The sequence below is a fragment of the Thermobia domestica genome, chromosome 6 (assembly GCF_964235325.1).
Source record: "Thermobia domestica chromosome 6, izTheDome1.hap1.1, whole genome shotgun sequence".
Lineage (NCBI taxonomy): Eukaryota > Metazoa > Arthropoda > Insecta > Zygentoma > Lepismatidae > Thermobia > Thermobia domestica.
Window position 1 is genome coordinate 213693757 of NC_137459.1, and position 14627 is coordinate 213708383.

Consider the following 14627-nt stretch of genomic DNA (forward strand, 5'->3'; position numbering starts at 1 on the left):
GCCCCATTGCCCAGGAGTCAGATGTTGATCAAAAAAAAAGAACGAAAAAAGAAAGAAAGAAAGAAAATTCTAAACCAACACCGAACCCCACCGAAGAAGGGATCCGCGCGGCTCAAGATCACCTGATTAACCCGTTGCTAGACTGTGATTGTCCAGTATTCACTATGGGACAAGGTTATACAACAATAATATCAAAAATAATAAACCCAAATTCAGCTTTCAAATAACAAATTTTATTACAATAAGTCACGAATATCTGTACATATGAATATAGACAGATATTCCAAGAGGGAGGTGAATATTTGCTCAAGCGTTTGAAGAACAGATATTCACTTACACACATTAAAAATCCAGAAAGAAAAAAATACAAACACTGAAATTAAATTTCAGAGCAATTACGCAAATTACTATTTTTTAGAATAAAATCCTGTAGTTTTCAGACTAAAGCCTGAATTTATAGATTTTTCACAAAATATTTAAGCTAAGAGCAACTCGTTATACTAGCAAAGACCCTAGGAAAAAATAATTGATCAAAAGTCTGATATTAATCTTTCTTCCTTTTCTTCTGATTTTAATTTTTAAAATTTTTATCGTAATATTTAAGCAAATCACGCGCGAAAGCAAACAAATTACTAGTCAAACATATCATATAAGAATTGAATGCTTAACATTTCGCATCTTATCGGAGAAAAATTTTACTCGAGCCAAAATTTCTTAATTGATCAATATTACTAATTAGAGATATCCAAACCATCTAAGTGTTTTCATATGCATGAAAATGCAAGAAAATACATACTAAAATATATTTGTCTTTTTCTGAGTATTTCTAAATGGCTCTGCAGTTTTCGGTACTCCACCTCTTAATGTTGTCCGCGAGACAAAATAAATTCTTTTATACAATTTCTTATTGTGCAAAACGAAGTCCTTACCACAGATTATACTAATATAATCAAAATTTAAAGAAATCAAATCCAGTTTAGCAAGATTTAGGACCCAAAAATTCAAATCCAGAGCAATCAATTTGACCTATCCAATTTCTTCAATTTAAATAAAAGTATATATAATTTCAACCTTTTTAATTGCCTAATCAATTCTGTCTATTCAAAACATTCAAAATTGCATTTCTGAAGACCAGCTTCATTATATCAAAATCAACTTTTATTCCGAGTCTAATTATGACGTGAGAGAGATTACATTAAACGCTCAGCTTTGACCAAAGAAATTCACATTAAAAAAGGTAATTCAATGAATACTGGACAATCATACCAAGAATTTCCATTCAAAACACCATTTAAGCATGACTAGTGAGATGATTCGAAAAATCAGAGGGGGGGATTTTTCAAATTTTCGCAAAAACTCTAAAAAAAAATACGCTTATGCTCTGGAAAGTAATCGAATACATGTCAGCGATTGAATGTAAGTTATATTAACCTATTTTCAGCTCATTAATGACACTACGAAACCAGCTAAACCCATATGTATAAACTACTAATTAACTCCGAACTTACCAGGGTTAAGCGAAACGCAATTTAGCTCCAGTAATGTTTTAACTTTGCGGATATTATTACTTCCCTCTGGTTGGAACAGCTTATGTCCTATGGTCTAGTACTGACTTTCAGCGAAAATGGGCCCGAGACGAAGTGAGTATAATTGAATATCTTTTTCGAGAAAAAGGCGGAAAAGATAGCTTTAAAAATTTACAAAACATTGAAATTCAAGCAATATAATCACGAAATGTAGCAGATTAAAGTCACATTAATGGGCACTTTGTCTGACTACCAAGGCTCATTCAAGCATCGTCTCCTCGATGCCGGTTTAACTCCATTAAATTTCAAGAAAAAATACTTTTCCAGAAAGGAACAAAATTCTCAGAGCTCACAATTACTAACTAGACACTCAATTATGTTCACTGAAAGCATTTTCAATACACTCACTTCACCTTTGACCACTCTTTTTCTGCACTTTTAACTCTGCATTCAACTATAACACGCGCCATGCAAGCTACAAGTCAACACACGGTGAACAAGTATACGCGTGCCCAACTCCACCAACAGAGTCAAAACAGCAAATCAGCCTCACGAGGCAGCTGCTTCGCAAGCAAGACTTGCCACTCAGTGTTGGAAATTCTCTCTCACATTATTATCGCTCTTTACATCTTTTATCTCTCTCTAATTTTTTATAAAAAAAGAAAAATCTTTCGAAACGTCTGATACCACATAAACGCTAAATAAACGTTACTGTAGGTCGATATATAACGAAGATATCTCATAATTGAATATAATTACCCTAAATATCAATAATGTTTTGACTAGATATTCTTAATACAAATGTTTGCATTCAATCAAGGTATACATTAAAAAAAATCCAATCAATGTGAACCTCTATTTCCATGTAGCTGAATCGCTACAAATTGTAACTTTGAGGAAAGAAAACTCTTTATTGGGAGGTTTGTTAATTGGAGAACATGAACCCGTAAGATCTCAACTTCTAACCAGGACTTTGAACAAGAATTTACACCGACTCCTAATATCAATGATAAAAATCATTTCCCACATTTAACGGATAATAGTGAAACTGGAAAAGATGAGCAAATATCCTCTAAATCAACACCTTCACTCTGGCCTCAAGTAATTTGCAAAAATGATAAACCATTTCAAGCTCTGAGAGCAAACAATTTGCCGATTTCAGATTCTCGGAGAGAACCAAGGAAACTCACCGTTGGTTGTGGCTCCGGTAATTCAAACCTGGTATCTAAATCAAGAAAAAAAAAGCACTGTTGTAACAAGACTTAACCAGTTAGTTACTAGTGAAGAAGTTGAAGGAATTGTTAAGGAACTCAATGTGAAAGAAGTGGTTTATACCAGATTGAAGACTAAACATAATTCCTTCTCTTCCTTTCATATAGAGGTGAATGAATCAGATTTTTCCCGAATTAACGATCCTAAAGTGTGACCTACAGTTATTCTCATAGGTCCTTTCTATGGTAGATTGCGAAATTATGGCGAAGTTACTAATCATAATTTTCCTACTAAGCATGATGAACCTAAACCTTAAAATTTGGTATCAAAATATTCGTGGACTTAGAACTAAAAGTAGTGATTTTTTCTCTTCAATTTCTGACTGTGAATATGATATAATCGCAGTAACAGAAACATGGTTATCCGATATTCATAGAGACTATGATTATTTTCCAGACACCTATACATGTTTTAGAGCCGACAGACTATATAGTGAAGAGTCATGTCAAAGAGGTGGTGGATCTTTGATAGCAATAAGGAAAAACTTCATGGTGAATCGCAGGCCTGATCTTGAACTTATAAGTGAATGTGTGTGGATTGAACTAAAATGTAATACTGGAAAGAATCTCTTAATATCGTGTGTTTATTTTCACCCAACTTTTTCCCCTGTGAATTTTGAAAATTATTTGAACCATATTTCTAGTAGACTGAATCCTTTGGAAAATGATATACTGATTCTTGGAGATTTTAATATATCCAAAGTTGATTGGTTAAATAATGAACAGCTTCCAGGAATACATTATTACTCCAAATTGAAGTTTCAGTAATTGTCTGTTTTTGTGGAAAGTACTGAGCTGTGTGTTGAACCTTCAGTTTCTGCTCTTGATCTTGTTATCACAAATGCTACTTCTATGTTAAGAAAAACTAATCAGTGCATGGTCAATCCTGATACTTTTCATTATCCGATTGGAATCATTGTGTTTTTACCTAAAGGTTGTAAAATAAATAAGTTTTCTGAACGTTTTCAATTTGTTAGAGGTGATTATTATATCAACAACTGGCTAATATAGATTGGTATAATATATTGTTAAAACCAGATATAAATGAAGCTGTTTTTGATTTTGAAAAAGCAATTGTATTAGCTATGGAAACAAATATTCCGAAATCTGGGCCAAGAATATCTAAATATCCTTCTTGCTACTCCAAAAAATATGTTTCTTTATTAAAAGCAAAGAATTTAGCACACAAAAAGTATAAAATTACACTAAAGCATGAAGACTACTTATTGTTTGCTAATTACCGCAAGGCTTTTAAGACTCAATTAAAAGATGGCAAACGTATTCACTATATTAAAATAGAAAATCAATTAAAAAGCAGTCCTGAGAAATTTTGGAAATATGTATCTAAGGGTAAAAATAAGACTGTAACTGGAATTGCAGTAAATGATTCTTTGGTTACCGACTGCGAGTCGTTGGCAAATTTATTTGCAGAGTACTTTGCATCAGTCTACCAGGCATTTTCAAATATTAGCAATACAAATAATTATTCAACATCATCACAAACTTTCTGTGAAACGAATATGCATCCTATTACAACTAGAAATGTAAGAGATGCTATTAAATCCTTAAAGACTAAATCTGCGCCAGGTATAGATGGAATACCTGTTTTTATTATAAAAGGTGTAGCTGAGGTAATCTCACCAGTGTTAGCATCTTTGTTCAATTAGAGTTTAAATGAAAATATTTATCCTGAAGCCTGGAAAATTGTAGCCGTAACACCGATATCTAAGACTAAAGGTGACAAGATAAATGATTAAAGACCAATTTCTATAATGAATGTTATTCCTAAAATTTTTGAAAAAATAATGTACAACTATTTGTATAATGCTGTAAGTGATCAGTTGGACATAAATCAACATGGGTTTATAAATGGTAAATCAGTTATTACAAATTTGTCATGCTTTGTTCATAGTTTTTTCCTGTTATACGATCGGGTGCTCAGAGAGATGTTATTTACTTTGTTTTGCCAAAGCTTTTGACAAATTACCTCATCACGTATTAATAAGTAAGTTGTATAAATACAAATTATCGAATCAAATAATAAAGTGGCTAAATTCATACTTAAATAATAGGAAATTCAAAGTAAGGTATAACGGCTGTATGTCTTCTATTCATAATATAACGTCTGGTGTGCCTCAAGGCTCTAATCTTGGTCCGTTGCTGTTTTTGTTATATGTAAATGACCTACCTGAGTAGTTAAATTGTATATATCTGATGTATGCCGGTGACATAAAAAATTTTTAAAGAAATTAAAACCTTTCAAGATCAAGTAACCCTTCAAGATAATATTGAATTAGTGGTCAAGTGGTCTGAAAAAAATTTTTTTGCTTTTGAATATTACCTAAACTAAAAGTATAACTTTCTTAAGGAAAACTGATCTTCTTTTGTTCAATTCCACAGTCGGTAAACAGAGAATCGATTTTGGAGCCTATGCCAAGGATTTAGGAATAATTTTAGGTAACAAGTTATTATTCAACAAGCATTTACAGGTAATAGCTTCTAAGGCTAGGAAGAACTTAGCTATGTTAAAATGTCTATGCCGTAAATTTTCGAATGTCAACACCTGTAAGACTTTGTACATTAGCAACGTGCGATCCCATTGGGAGTACGGCACTCTTATTTGGAATAGTGAAACTAAGTGTTTTGTAAATGCTATAGAATCTGTTCAAAACAATTTTTTGGCTTGGTTACGATGGAAGTTTAAAAACTTCAAAGATATGAGTTTGTCTTGTATATCTAAAGAACTTTATTTGTTACATCTAACTGATAGGCGGTGTATTTTTGATTTGAGTTTCTTTCATAATATTCTTCAAGGTGTCTTTTCTATTAATGGTCTATGATACATGAGAATTTCATATCGCAATGTTAGAAATTTTGTACCTTTTGTTTCGAATGTTCCTACGATGAAATGTTCAATTTATAAAACTATAGATACAGCCAATAAGTATTACTATACTATAGATATATTTCAAAGTAAATTTGTTAAAATCCGCTCACAATTAATTAAAATACTAAAGGATATATTTTTTCTCCTTAACTTGTAAGGTGCCATTTGATATATTTTTAGGTTTTTTAGTTTGTTTTTCTTGCTCTCTCTTTCAACTTTCTTTCTCTTTTCCTATCATCTTTTTCTCTTTTATCCTTGCTTCTTTTTTGGATACTACAATTTTTTCTCTTTATCTTGGTTATGAGTTTTATATGCCATATGCTTGTATTCTTTGTCTTTTGAGTGAGTTTATTTTAATTAAGGTGTTAATTGATTTGAAAATTATGCTTATATTCTTTTATGATTTTCATGCATTTTCATTTGTAATTTTATGATTATATGTATGTTCATTTCTTAATATGTTATATACTTTTTTTCCCTATTGTATAATCATATCAATACGTTATTGTTTTAGTCTAATAACTGGATGTACTTTGTTTGAGATGTACTTGAGATGATAATTACGTTTCTTTGTTTTTTATTATGATTTTCATTGTATGTTTATCTCTAATATCCATTGCATGTGTTTTTTTTTTTTGCATGTTTCATTTTTATGTTATGATTAAACGTAAGCGCCCTATATTTGTATAATCTTTCTTGGGGGCACTTTGCGGCTGTAGCTGTTTGTCCCTAATAAACATTTAATAATAATAATAATAATAATAAAAATAATAATAATAATAATAATAATAATATTACTGAAAATTTAAGACCTCAATATTAGATCCTATTACAATGTAAGTAAGCGTACTGAAGTTGATAGGAAAAGATAAATAAAGGGTATGAAATAGTGATAGAGAAAGGATAAGAGCTATTAGTATCCGAAAGGAAACGAAAGATGAGAAAGGTGTCAACTCTTGAACAATATTAATATCGAAACTTCGGATGCCTAAACAGAAATTAAATAGGATTTGTCTTCACCACGATACATAGTAACACTCTTTCTTTGGCTAAAAGACTTTGGATTATGTATGCGTTATAAATATATTTTTAGAAAATATAATACCAATATAGAAAAGAATAGTTCCTATTTACAAATTTTGGTTGAACGGATATATGCAACGTATTGGAAATGGCGAACGAAAATATTATTATTTTTTTTTATTTTACTTTATTTTATTTATTTATTTTTTGCTTCAACAAATAAAGTAGCCACTTGTAGCTACAAGTAAAATGTTAATTCTCCATATGTTTATAATGAACTAAAACAAAAAAAAAATCAAATCAGTTGTAATTTTTTTTTCAATATTTCATGGTAAGGGCGCTGTTGCTGCCCCCCCTCAAAGCTCATGTGAGCCCCATGTATTTTTATGAATATGTATAGTTGTATGTATTTTTAATAAATGGGCCCCAAATTTACAGAGAAATGGGCGCCGATGGTAACTGCCAAAAAATATAATCTATTTCGTAAATATGTTGATATCACGACCTATATTAGGTTACCACAGTCGTTGTATACAAAAATATTCTTATGCTTCGTATCTAGATCTGGTGACAGTGTATGTATCACTAGCAGTGGCACAAATGGCACGGGGTGATGAGGTGGGACCCCTCCAATCTTGAAACTGAGGAATTGTGCCCCCAATAATCCGATTTGAAATGTATTTTTGGGGGAGAAATGTGATGAGTTGCGTCCGATTGCCACAAAGAAAAATGAGATGAAATTGATACCCCCCCGAGAATAAGCATCAAATATACCCGCCTCACAATGTTGAAGACAACTCTGCTCCCCTTATCTTCCACAGTATTGTTTTTCAACATCATAAATATTTTCAACATCGCTTTATGGGAACGGCCTTACCCGTCCTCCCCCCCTCAATATTGGTGACAGATTTTCGCCGCTTAATAGGAGGGGAATAAGTGATAATCTCCTTTGGTTATAGTAACATCCAGTATTACAAAGTGGATTACCTTCTCATCCTCTTTGTAATTTTCACACTGTCAACAGATGTAGGCATGAAGTGTCAAGAATATTTTTTACACAACGACTGTGGTAACTATATTATAACTCGTGATATCAATATATGTACGAAATAGATTACATGAGGACAATTGGGAAACAAGAATTCCCTTATTTTACATATACAATATCTACACACAATTTCAATCCCTTTGATCCACTCCTTCCCGTACTTCTACGATAATATTTACTTTTTGTGGAATAGGCCTTATCCCCAATACTGTTTCTCCGCACAAGCTAAAAACACATGTTTGCTTATTTGCCATATTAGGCCATTGCGCTCTCCCATTTTGTAATATGAACACTTTAAATGTTCACAGTCAAATTGCAAAAAGTGTCCCCGATGTTAATTTAGCAAAGTCTGCTTTCTCCTTGTAGGTGGAAAAAGAACTTCAGGCATTTTTGGATATTGATATTTGTAATTGCAACAATAGCAAGATACGAAGATACTTTCGGTGAATCAGAAAAAAATGGTCTGTTGCACTATATGTCTATTTTTATTTTTTAATTTAAATTTTAAGTCTCTCGAGTACAATATTTTATCATGACAGAAATCAGTGTCTTTCGTAGTTACCGTCAAGGTGTGCAATTTGCTTCATAAACGAGTGTTTTTGACCCATACGTATCACATAAGTCTTAGCGTGGTGGCGTGAGCATACGTTTCGTAATTCAAGTGGTCCGGTTTCGATTCTCGGTGTGGTAAGTTGTTTTTATGAACTACAATAGGCAATATTCTGATATGTAATAAAATTAAAACTGCTCAATTTATTTCGGTCTTACGAGTTAGATTGGGAACAGCTTTCTTCACAGAGGAAATACTAGCAAATGACGTCACATGTCTGTCTACAACCTTGATTCGTACTGTAGTGGAAAACGTAACGTGTCTAGCAAACAATTCGTGGATACGACCCCTAAAGTTCATGCTTAGGGCCTAGTACGAGTCATAAATGTGTCTGAAACAATATTGTTTCCGAGCAATTATTCCGAACGTCTTTCACTATTACTCCTACTGCTAGAAATAATATTTTCGTTCGCCATTGCCAACACGTTGCATATATCCGTTCAACCAAAATTTGAAAAAAGGAACTATTCTTTTTTATATTGGTGTCATATTTTTGTTAAAATATTAATATAACGAATACATAATCCAAAGTCTTTTAGCCAAAGAAAGCGTGTTACTATGTATCATGGTGAAGACAAATCCTACTTCATTTCTGTTTAGGCATCCGAAGTTTCGATATTAATATTGTTCAGGAGCTGACACCTTTCTCACCTTTCGTTTCCTTTCGGATACAAAATAGCTCTTATCCTTTCCCTATCACTATCTCTTATCCTTTCCTTTTCTTTTCCTTCAACTACAATACGCTTATTTACATTGCAACAGGACCTAACATTGAGGTCTTAAATTTTCAGTAATAATAATAATAATAATAATAATAATAATAATAATAATAATAATAATAATAATAATGGTATTAACATTTTTAAAGTTGCCCAAAATTAGACAAAATTTACAGATAAGTCGGGATTTCGGGAAGGTGTCTGGACCTCCAGGACACACCTCTGCAACTTCTAAAATTTTAAACCAAAGCCTTGTTTTGTTTCTGAAACGAGATGACAAATTATTCTTCTCGTGAACAACAATAAAAAATAAACGAAATATTCTTGCCAAATGTTACATTTCTGGTTGCAATGTTATGCCCTGAGCGATTATAAGCTCCTAACTTTTAATCTTCTATGAGATTATTATTATTATTATTATTATTATTATTATTATTATTATTATTATTATTATTATTATTATTATTATTATTATTATTATTATTATTATTTGTGAAGATTTGATAGTTCAAGTATTGAAATATCCGAGTATTCAAATATCAGAAGAAAATAAAATGTGTGTCATCGCCTATCAATCGCCGTCAAAAATTCTAAAGTAAAAAAAAAATGTAGTGGTCGTTCGTGGATCCGATTCGATTCGACTACTTTAAGATCACTGGCGTCGTTAGCGGGAGGGTCTGGGGTTCGCGTTTCCCCAGACCTTAGTCAAGTATATTTAAAGAAAATATACTACTTTGTATATGTAACTTTCGTCGGAAAGAGGATTTTGATTTTGATTAATCCGCCCCCCCCCCCCAGGGTTTAAAATGCTAACGACGCCAGTGTTCAGATTACTGGTCTAGCTCCTTTACCACTAAAACACGATTACTACGCAGTAATTGATTTGTCTCTAGTTTGTTTACGAGTATAATACACGCGCCGTATTTGATTCAAAATAAAAGAGTTTTGCATTTTGTTTTTAAAAAAATCTGTAATGTTGATAATTTAGTGAATACGGTGATATAATGCCCTCCGATCCTGTGTTTTGGCAATCAATCTGACTATTAACAAGCTAGTGTTTTGAGCGAACAGAAAACGCTCTTTATTTATGTCAGCCAGACGAGGTGAAGCTTTAGATGAGCGGTTTAGAGCTGTAGCTTTTCTAATCTGGTGGCCTTGGTTTGATTCTCGTCCTCGCCGTTTAACCTTTTTAAAATGTTTCATTTAGAAGGCTGATCTCCAGTTCGATGCTGCAAAATGAAAGATAATCACCTGTAGAGAAATTCAGTGATGATGTAATCCTGAAAATAATGGAAAGAAAATGAATGGAGAAAACGAGTTACAGAGTGAATTCTCTGAATGGTTCTATATTTGATATTATCCGTTAATTTCGTGTATTTTAAAGTTGTTTATTGACACTATATTATCTTCTTTTCTCTTTATGTCCCAATGTTTAAAATTTCACAAATATTATACAAATCATGAACCCTCAGTTATATTTGTAACCTAATGGAAATACGTTAATAAGGAATAAGTTCTCCAACACGTTTGAGTGTTGTCGATTTTTTTAATATTTACAAATAAATTGCAAATAGTTAGTATTTTTAAAAATTATTTAACGAATAATGAAATCAACAATTTCTTCTTTCGAAGTAGTAGTACGTATGAATCAGCACCGCTGAAACCTAGGAGTTCACGCCCTGTTAGACCGCGAAAATTTTCATTGGGGGTTGGATTATTCCATCCATACTTTTAATTGATTTGCAGGTTGGACTAGTGATGGGCAGTGGGAATATTCACGGTGGGAAGGATTTTAAAAATTGGGAATATTCCCCGGTTTTTCCCAGGCCTATAAATTCTCGGGAAGGAATTTATTTCCATTTCTTTACTTTATCTTCCAAATTATAAGAACCATATGATTAATTACTTTATTTTAATATATTATGATTTACTTCTAGGATTTAAAGAATTTGGAGGTTAAAAAATTTAAAATTATTTGACGGTACTTTATATAACTAATAATATTATTTTTTAAAGTTCCATTTCCATTTGCGATAAAAAGTAAGGTAATTGTTTAGTATTGGGGGGCCAAAACTAGCAGAAAGTAGGATGATTTACGGAAGAAATGAGTTGATAGTGATGTTCAAGTAGTCAAGAAAGTATCGAACACATTTTTTAGGGCAGTAGGGGAAAGGTAAGTGGATGTGATTTATGTGAGAAAAGAAAGTGAATTGTTGGTAACGAAGATAGAAGACAACGTGCCATTGGGGGCTCTAATCCTCCTTCATTCGCTAACGCTCGCTCTGCAATGCTGTCTGAATTTAATGTTGGTAACGTAATTTAACGTATGGAACCATAAAACAACCGCATAGGAACAGAATATCGCAAAAAAGTAGTTGCGAAAGCTGGCACCCAATGTTAAAGAACAGCCAAAATTAGCAAAGTACTAATTTACAAATGATGAAAAGGAACCATTTTGTAAAGTAATTTAGAATTATGTAGAAATAGAGGTGAAGTGCTATTATTAAACCCTGAACCACCATTAGTAATAGAAGTCGGTCTGTCTCCTCTCTCTGGCCCTTATTTCTAAAGACGTACTCGGACTTCTTTTACATGTGAAATAACGTATGGAATTTCGAGAAATAGGCAGAATGAAAGGTTGTGTATGGCAAGGTTACGTGCTAAAATATAAAGATAAGTAAGTATCTTGCAAATTTTATGAACATAAATATGTATGCGCATGTGTTGATAAATTGGTGAGACATGTATCTTCTAGCATTTACCCAATCTAATTGCTTTATAACATTTATAAATTTAATGTGTTTATAATATCAGTCATAGAGTCAAGTTGAGCAAATCCACTTACATATAATTTGAAACTGTTACTATATAATTTTTTCACACATATTTAATTGATAGAACATATTGTAAATAAGTATACATTTATGTGTACTCTGTAAATATAATAAAATTTTAATAAAGTAACAGTATCGTTCAGAATATACATTTTAAAGAATCTTCTGTGGACAACAGTGATAATATGCTGTGATATAAAAATTAATTCAACTTTGAAATCATAATATAGTAATAGAATGCAATTTTCTATCTGATTGTACATAAATTCCCGGATAAATTCCCATTTTGGAAATCTTTCCGGGAATATTCCCAGGGAATATTCCCGAAAAATATATTCCCTGGAATTTACCTATCACTAGGTAGGACTAGCGCGAAACTCGGTTCAAAGCTTTGGGTTAGTTAAATGAAAATAACCTACCATATATACCGCATAATCTATCAGTATATTATTTGATACGCGGATATGTATAGTTATATGACCCAAGTAAACTTGTTTGTATAATCCTCATTTGAGTTAATTATAAGATTAGCTACGTTCCCCGACTGTTAACTTCTCATCAGCGCCTCTGGTATTCGTATATTTTTTTGAAGTGTCTGTGTATAGTTTTACATGTGCATCATACAAACAAGCAGTCATTTTGTCATTTCGTCGGCCAGCGTTTTACTCACATTCTGCACAAATATACTCTTTACGATTTGTTCTTTTAAGAGGTGAAACAACTTCATGCTGCTGTTCTAGCTACTCTACCAGGCGTAATTGATCTTGGAGCGGGCGTTAGTTGGGTTGCCGTTTTTCATCTTCTATTTTGAGGCTTGCATCGTAGTAGAAACTGTTTTGTAACTTTTCTGTACCTCACTTGTGTGTTTATTATTAATCTTGTTAACCGACTGGCATCAACGGCTATAGAATAGAAGTTTGAAGTAGCTGATCGCACACTGTCGCGGACGCTGAGCATAGAATTCAAGGTAAGCCTATTGTTTAATAACTTATGTGTTCATTTGCGATTGTTTTGATAATTGGACATATTAATTAATAAGTCAAGAATGTCATGAGACTACTTTCAATTCGATTGATTACACATAGTCTCCGTGGTGTAGAGCTATGTAACAGGTACACATGGGTGCACCACAGGCCTGCATTCGATTTATTTGCCATGTGCACTTTATGGCAATAGTAAGTTTGAAGTCAGTTTGGGATAACCTAAGCGAAACGTATGGACTACAAAAAATTTAATGGAGTAGCTATAATACTGTACATAATTTTTGTTTACAATATTATATCCTTAATATTCTTTGTTTAGTAGAATGTATGCATATTCTATCCTAGCTTATATTTGGATTTAGGTAAGGTTAGGTTAATTTACACTAGATTCAGTACTTGATTTTGTATTGCAAATGCCAGACAATTAGCGCTGTTTTCCTGTGTACATATGTTACAAAAGTTTCCAAATTGCTAGGTGCGAACATAAGGTAGAGTTCAAGCGGCGGCTTCGGAGAGCTTCGGGTTGAAGCATTCTCCGTAATCGTAGGATTTCTAAAAGAAAACAAAACCAATGCCAATATTCGTAATTCCTTGACTCATAAACTTCAAGCCTATTAATTTTGAGAGGAGCACTTTGCGAAATATTTTTTTGAATTGATACCGTGGTGCTTTTTTTTTTTTTTACAAGAAAAGCTTCTTTTTTAAAGACAAGTTAAACACTAAATATCTTTTCTACACAGGTTCCATCTGTGATGATAAAATTATTCGCTGTACACTCCTGTTCTCTTGTGTTGACAGTAAGCCAGCGGGCGTTTGTAGAAGATGGAGTAATGAGGAAAAGATGAAAGTCATTGATTCGCAGCCTGCCATTGTTGCGAGCAAATACACACGAGCAAAAGTGCATTCACACTTCCAATTTTCATATTAAGCAACGTTAGACAACTAACATCACCGTTGAGATTCGCTGCTTGAGCACTACATAAGACGTTCTACAAGTGCACAAGTTTGTTCAAAACACGTCAGTGTAGCAAACTTAAAAATAGACACATATACATACCTCCCCGACGAATAAAAAAAAATGGTTAGAATACATCGTTTAATATCTACAGAGCGATTTATATCATGAGAAAGTAACAGAGAAATTTTATTTAACCTTAGATATACTAAAGGAAACTCAATGTTGGTCAAACATTCGTTTCAATTCACAGGTTACAACATATTGTAAAATCTCTGAATGTTTTACATTACTTGTTTCAAGGTTATCTTCAGTTTTCTTTTTTATCAGTTTTAATATTTATACTAAAATTTTATGAAAAATTATGAGGTCGAGGTATTCTGACTTCCATCTTTGTTTTGTGAGAATATCTTTTTTATTAGCAAAGTCATCCTAGCTTTTATCTTTTTTTCAAGTGTATTATTATTATTTTTCATTTACACATTAAAAATAACAAGAACATTTTTTGGTGTTGTGTTCCAGTGTGTTCGTAAAATGAAACAGAAAAGAAAAAAAGAAAAGAAAGCCAACCTAAGAAAGTAAAAACAAAATGTGCAGCGTGTCAGTTCAATTCGCGAAAACTATTGCATCAGTACAAAACATGTCATATGTTTTAATGTGACAAATAGTCATATTTCTGTGCATGTAACATGAGTTTTTGTAATTTAATCTCCAATTAATAATACAAGCATGTATTTATAAGAAGTATATACGATATCAAAATAATACGAG